Below are 7993 nucleotides of genomic sequence, written 5' to 3' on the forward strand. Positions count from 1 at the left end.
GCTTAAAATAAGGCTAAAAGGGGCATTCTTTGGTATTGGGGCTATTAGTTAGGAATATTGCTACTGAGCAAAATATCCTTTGTGTTAGACAGAATGAGGATGATCATAGCCCTATGTTCAAATTGTAAGAACACACTTTAATTCGCATGGGTTTAACTTGGGTTTAGGTTCATAAGTAAATTTGAATCTTTTCTGATTTGACCTTAGCCTCTTTCTTACCTATCTTTGCTACTTGAAATATCTGCTTTGCTTTCCTCATGGAATGTCCTGAGTGCAAATGTCAGGGAATATTTTATATTGTGAATAAGAATTATGAAGTCTCCTGTGGCAAAAATTCTGGAATGATATTCAGAAAGGCTGAAAGGCTGGTTGCAACATTTTGCAAACAGCTTTACCCAAGTATATGTAGATCCAGCAGTAGTCAGGTAAGTCTTTGCTTTTCTACATACTTTCCTGGCAGAAATTACTTCCCTTTACTGGAACTCAGTTTACCCACTTGTAAATTGAGACATTTCTTCTAAATTATTTTTATAAATACTTCCTAACTTGATAATTTTGCTTTCTATAAAATACACTTTCCAAAAGCAGTAGCTTACTGAAACAGAATTATCTTTTTCGTTTTCCTTTTAGATAGTCACTTAATTGGATAGTAATGCATTTCCTAGAAGCTGGTAAATCTAATATTTGATGGATACCAGCCTAGTTTGTACTTACATCTTATGTGGCTTCCCCTAGACATTACATAATCAGACATGACTCTTCTATACAGCTTATCTGGCTCAGAGGTTAAGTGTGTTCATTTGTTTTTTATCAGGGCCCTTCATACACATATCTGCCAAGACTTCTAGCACTGGGAATAAGCAAGAACAGCAAAGAGGCTTAACATTCTACCTTTCTGTTTGTTCTTGGCAGAATCATTTTATTCTCTTGCAATTTTATGGGCACTGTATGGTTTTTATTGATTGACTAAAATGTATTTATTTTTGGAGTATGACAGAGAAATATCATTCTCCTTTAAAAAACTTGAGGTAATAGTCTGTTCAGTTTCTAAGGCTGCCCCTCACTCAAAAATATTTAATGTATTCATAACAGAGAATAATTATTTTCACTTAATGAAGGAAACTTCTAGAAAATTCCACATGGACAACTTTCCTTTAGGAAATACACCATGAATTGCCCCTCAACTCTATCTTAATTATTTAGTACAGAGCTTCCCAACAAATCCATTCACTGAAGCTTTGCTCAGTCTTTGTCCTCACAAATCTACATTGAGTGTTAATGACAAAATTGAAGGAGAGGTTGTGGAAAGTCAGTCAAATGTGTGCATATTTTCTTGGATCTTTTACATGGCAATAGTTCATTTTCTGAGTCCTGGGAAAAGTCAAAATAATAAGTTATTATTAATGATATCTTTATTCCACTTTTTAATAACTTTTGTGTTTTTTTGACATTCAAATTGATGTCCCTACTCCTGGAGCATTTTCTCTCTCTAACTCAAGTTGTCTATTCAACACGTTTTTCTTGAATGAACTTTGATGTAGATTTCATTGCTCATTTATCTTATTTAACAGTACACATTTGGTTATTTTTATTACATGACATTAGAAGACCACATAGCTAAACTCAGTGCCACTCATATTCTAGAAAAAGTTCAACTTTCTAACTAGCTGCTGAAACACCACCACCACCACGGGAAGTGTTCTGACTTCACTTAGGCATTGCTTTCTTGCTTTAAATAGTTTTAGACATTTTAGACATTTCTTTGTTGTCATTTTTTTCTTACAATAGAAAGCAGCTCAGAAATAATATTTCACTATCTACTACTCTGGTCACAGCCTCCCTTCACTTTTTAAGATAAGGATTTTGAATGAGGAACATGCCAATTTATTTGCCATGTATATTTTTTTCAATTGTTCCTAAGAGATTGCAACCTACTGATCTTGTTAGGGATGATGATATTTGGGACATGTATCGATGTGCTATAGGTTACATTATTGACATTTGATTCACATGTTTGTTCTAGTTATTGAGAACTTTAACATGTTTTGGAAGGGTAAGAGAGTCACCTGTGACTTCAGAATTATTCTAGTCTTTTCCAGCTTATATTGCACTCTAGAAAATAGTAAAATGACAGAGGAGGAAATAGCAGAGTAAAGGAATAGGTGGTCTCATATATATATATATATATATATATATATATATATATATATATATATATATGGTTGTCTTTCAAACATCTGTAGTAACACAGGTTGTTAGAAAGAACCAATGCTTTATCCACTTGGAACTGGATAGTCACTGACCTGTTGTTGGACTGAATTGACCAGTTATTTCCAACACTAAAGTTCAATATCACCTGGTTCTTCAAGGTGTCAGGATGAACACCTCTATATGTTTTTTTTTTCTTTTTTCTGACACTGGAAGAGTTGCCATGCTATTCCTTGCTCCCATTTTTTTCCCCCAACTTTTGCTATAAGCAAAATACAGTATTCATTAATCACTGTAGTGTGGGCAAATCTTTCAATGTGTCTGAATGAAATAAGTGGAAATAGGCACTTCTAGGGCACAAAATTACATGAAACAATGTTTGGGATTTTTTACTTTTTCCCAACTGAAATGACCTCAGCATTAAAGTACAAACTCGGACACCAATCAAGTTTCTGCCATGGCACATCCCTAATTGTAACTAATATATGAAGTCCCTTGACCCCCGAGTTCTCCATTAAAATGGCATGCAATTCTTTGCCTCTCCCTGGCACGAATAAGACAATTTTATCACTTCTAGTGCCAAAGATGATTCAATGGCTCATACAGATCCTAAGGTCCCTTGGCAAGAATAGTTTAGATAACACTTCAATAGGAAGTATAAGAACTGAATGGCCATCCCAGCCACATGGGTGGTTCAGGAAGAAGAACTCAGATGTTTGTTTTTCTCCTTTTCCTTGTGTATTCATTTAGTGATAGTCTCTGTTCTGAATCTATTATTCTGATCTACCAAATTAAATGGGTATACAAACTTTAGGTATACCCTGATCTCGTAGTGAGTGGATAAATCATTAATATATGTGCACATCCCATAAATTCTTCCTACAGACTATAAAATTACAATTGTGAGTATGGGTATTTCTTTTATAGAGTTTTTTCTCCATGTGTGGTTGCAGTATTTTTTCTAAACCATTTTGACCTCAACTTTCAGTCAAACCAATTGGCTATTTTTCTGCCCAGTGATAGGAACAGATTTTTCCATGTCTCTGCTGCTGTGAGATAGGAACTGGGTTAATTAGTTCTTCCCAAATTTATAGTTGGTGTAGTTCTATAATGATTTTGTCTTTATGTGTATAGAGATAGCCTATATCTCGTTTCTTTGTGTTATTAGATCACAAATGTCTAGGCTTTAAGACATTTGTCTTTTCTTTGAATCATAAATCCTACCTGTTATATGAGTAAAACTATACCTGTTATTGGCTGTGTATTACAACAAATAAAATTTTAGTTGTGGTATCACCTGAGCCTAACTGACATTTAGATATACCTATGTACATTTGATTAGCTGGTAGGAATAATCCACAGGGTTCATTTACATGGGCTTAGTCACTTGGGGAGAAAAGGCCTAGGAGAAAGCAAAGAGGAGTTGTAGGAGGGAGATGAGAAGGAGGAGGCGAAGAAATGGCAGGAAGAATCTTATAAGTGGGCGCCTGGTTGGGAAAAGATGAAATGGAGGGGAATAGATGGAGAAGAAAACGCAGCATCTGTACTGTATCTGTCCCCTGATCTATTCCCAAAGGCTTCTGTCTGAACTTTTTGAATAGAGGCATTGCAGACAGAAGCAGAAAGATCTGTATTTACAATGGACTTGTAAGACACATGATATGGTATGCCATGGTCAGGCTTCAACTAGCCTTAATGATTCAGTAAGCAATGGGACACAGAACTATGTAAACATGGAATAGTGAGAATTTCATATAGTAATAGGTAGACACTTGAGTGCTGATGTATATGCTTTCCCAGGCCAAAATTATATAAAAAGCAGCAGGCTTAAGGTATTTGACTCCCCTAACCTTATAGATCCTACACTTTTGCATAAGACACATGTACTACTGGTTTTCTTGCATTTTCACAAGAAACTTGGGCAGCAACAGAGAGCTGCGTCATTTATAATCATATCTGGTATATATTTCTTCCCATCTTTCTGTTGGTTAGGTAATTCCACAGAGTTCAAGTAAATTGAATGCAGTTTATGTCATAATTGTTTTGAGTCCTTAACAGCTCAGCTGTTGTTGTCAGGTGACCAACCATGACACAAAATGGAAGAAAAAGGCATCCTGTAGGGACACAGTGTGGCTTTAGCTCAATGAGGACTGAAGGAATTAGAGTATTTCTTTGGCACCTCTAAGGTATACAGCTTCAGAAGCAGCAGAAAACCATGGCATGGACATGAAAGCATGTCCATGGAAAGAAGCAGTAAGATCATGGCAAGATGCTATCTTTGAGTAGCTGTATGATAGCTCCCATTAATGAGATAAATGAAGGTGTCCAGAAAAGAGAATTGAGAGGACTCTCTAAGTTCACAGGGGACACTCCTAAGGATATCCATAAATAGCTTAATAAGACTTGATGTGGAGAACAGGTAAGATGCCCGTACCTCCTTCATTATCTGTTATTTAACTTACCATTACTATTACTTCTCCACCCTTCCTAAAATAACAACCCTTTATAGTTATGTAACCTTTGCAGTTTACAAAGTGCTTTCATATCCATTCACTACCAGCAAGGTATAATCATTACGCAGATAAAGAAATCTATGGTCTGGAGAGCTGAAAACGTTTTCCTAAAGTAACATCTCCAAAGAGTTGATAAACTAGGTATGGAACTGAAATCTTACTTGGTAGGGAGAATAATGACTCCCCACCCCCCCCAAAAGATGTCCATATTTGAGTCTCTGAAACCTGTGAATAAGTTAATTACCGGGTCAAAACAGACTTTGCACATATGAGAACGACTAAGGATCTTAGTTTATTTAAGACTTATTTATTTATTAGAGAGAAAGAGTGGGGAGGGGAGGAAGAGAAATAATCCCAAGCAGGTTCCATGCTTAGCTTGGAGCCTGATGTGGAGATCGATATCATGAACTTGAGATCATGACCTAAGCCAAACCAAAAGTCAGTCAGACACCCAATTGACTGAGCCACCCAGGTGCCCCTAAACATGATTAAGTATCTCAATGTGGGGAAGTTATGCTGGATTATCTAGGGGGGCCCAACCTAATTGTTACAGAGCCTGGACTGGATCCTGGTGGAAGAACCAAGCAACACTTGGAGACTTTGGAGGACATGAGGTTTATGTAACACAAGTGGGTTCAGAGGAGACCGTTCTCCAAAGGTCTGAGCCTTGAGTACAAACATGGAAGGTAATTTGTACCCTTCTACTTCCACAGAGTTAGTATTTTTTGGCATGCATGGGAAACGGGGTAAGGAAAGAAGAATCCAGAGGGGTTTTGAGACAGGGACTGGAATTCCCTTGACTTGGTCAGCCATCTTAGAGTACAGTTTTTCCCTTATCATTCCCTCCTTGGATGCCCCTTTAAATACCTAGTTTAGAGGGCATTATCATCATCTACTATGAGTTGGTAGTTTCACAAGGCCAATAGCTGGGCAGTGGTACACCTGGCAACAGTGTTCTCTATAAACCTAGTGAGGGTGTTTATTATACAGGGCCAACTGAGTGAGAAGGAGGATGGAGATCAGGGGTAGGAGCAACCAGGTAGTCCATTGGTTGAGCCCATTGATTCCCCCATGTTTGTGATTCCTTTTTTTCTTGTTAATATTTTTTCCTTTAATTCTTTGATTGTTGTGGTCACAACCGCTGACTCACTTACATAATAGCAACATTCTTCTCCTAGAATACACATATCTCCCTGTGAGTAGATCCAGGCCCATCACTTTTGTAGGGCCATTGCAGCTAGGGAATTTATTTGGTTCTGCAATGAGAGGAGAGAATCTGCAACCCTGTTTATATCCTCATTTAGTTCCTGGGAAAGTTTGTAATAGAACTTGAATGAGATACTCAAGCCTGCTGTGCCTGCTCTGAAGCCTGAAAGTACCCCTGCACCTAACAGTATCATGGCCAATGCTGCCCTTTTTGGTCTGCTTGGGTAAGGGCTGATAGCTTGCTTAACCTCTTTTTCTTAAAATAATTTTATTTCATTTTTCAGTGTTCATTGACAGTGACAAGATTCATTGTTTATGCACCACACCCAGCGCTCCATGCAAAATGTGCCCTCCTTAAATTGAATGTTGAATACTGAATGTTTTTTTTTTTTTTTAAAGATTTTATTTATTTATTTGACAGAGAGAAATCACAAGTAGATGGAAAGGCAGGCAGAGAGAGAGAGAGGGAAGCAGGCTCCCTGCTGAGCAGAGAGCCCGATGCGGGCCTCGATCCCAGGACCCTGAGATCATGACCTGAGCCGAAGGCAGCGGCTTAACCCACTGAGCCACCCAGGCGCCCAAAAATGTGCCCTCCTTAATAGCCACCATCAGGCTCACCTATCCCCCAACCCCCTCCCCTCCCAAACCTTTATTGTTTCTCAGACTTTAGTTTGTTTCAAAGTCTCTCATCCTTCATCTCCCCTCTGATTACCCCAATTCACTTTTCCTTTTCTTCTCCTAATGTCCTCCATGTTATTCCTTATGCTCCACAAGTAGGTGAAACCACTTGATAATTGATTCTCTGATTGACTTATTTCACTCAGCATTATCTTCTTCAGGCCCATCCGTGTTGATACAAAAGTTCGGTATTCATCCTTTCTGGTGGAGATATAATATTCCATTGTATATATGGACCATTCTTTTTTTTATTAATTTTTTTTATTAATATATAATGTATTATTTGCCCCAGGGGTACAGATCTGTGAATCATCAGGCTTACACACTTCATAGCACAGCACTCAACATAGCACATACCCTCCCCAATGTCCATAATCCAACCACCCTCTCCATGCAACCCTCAGTTTGTTTTGAGATTAGAGTCTCTTATGGTTTGTCCCCCCTCCTGATCCCATCTTGTTTCATTTTTTTCCTTCCCTATTCCCCACAACCCCCTGCCCCGCCTCTCAAATTCCTCATATCAGAGATAATTGCCTTTCTCCAATTGACTTATCTCACTTAGCATAATGCCTCCTAGTACCATCCACATTGTTGTAAATGGCAAGATTTCATTTCTTTTGATGGCTGCATAGTATTCCATTGTGTATATATACCACTTATTCTTTATCAATTCATCTGTTGATGGACATCTAGGTTCTCTCTATAGTTTGGCTATTGTGGACATTGCTGCTATAAACATTCAGGTGTACGTGCCCCTTCAGATCACTACATTTGTGTCTTTAGGGTAGATACCCAGTAGAGCCACTGCTGGGTTGTAGGGTAGCTCTATTTCCAACTTTCTGAGGAACCTCCATACTGTTTTCCAGAGTGTCTGTACCAGCTTGCATTCCCGCCAACAGTGGAGGAGGGTTCCCCTTTCTCCACATCCTCACCACCACCTGTTTTTTCCTGACTTGTTAATTTTAGCCATTCTGACTGGTGTGAGGTGGTAGCTCATTGTGGTTTTGATTTGTATTTCCCTGATGCCGAGTGATGTGGAGCACTTTTTCATGTGTCTGTTGGCCATCTGGATGTCTTCTTTGCAGAAATGTCTGTTCCTGTCCTCTGCCCATTTCTTGATTGGATTATTTGTTCTTTGGGTGTTGAGTTTGCTAAGCTCTTTATAGATTTTGGATACTAGCCCTTTATCTGATATGTCATTTACAAATATCTTCTCCCATTCTGTCAGTTGTCTTTTGGTTTTGTTGACTGTTTCCTTTGCTGTGCAAAAGCTTTCAATCTTGAAGAAATCCCAATAGTTCATTTTTGCCCTTGCTTCCCTTGCCTTTGGCGATGTTCCTAGGAAGAAGTTGTTGTGGCCGAGGTGGAAGAGGTTGCTGCCTATGTTC

This window comes from Mustela erminea, chromosome X, assembly GCF_009829155.1.
Source record: "Mustela erminea isolate mMusErm1 chromosome X, mMusErm1.Pri, whole genome shotgun sequence".
Taxonomy (NCBI): domain Eukaryota; kingdom Metazoa; phylum Chordata; class Mammalia; order Carnivora; family Mustelidae; genus Mustela; species Mustela erminea.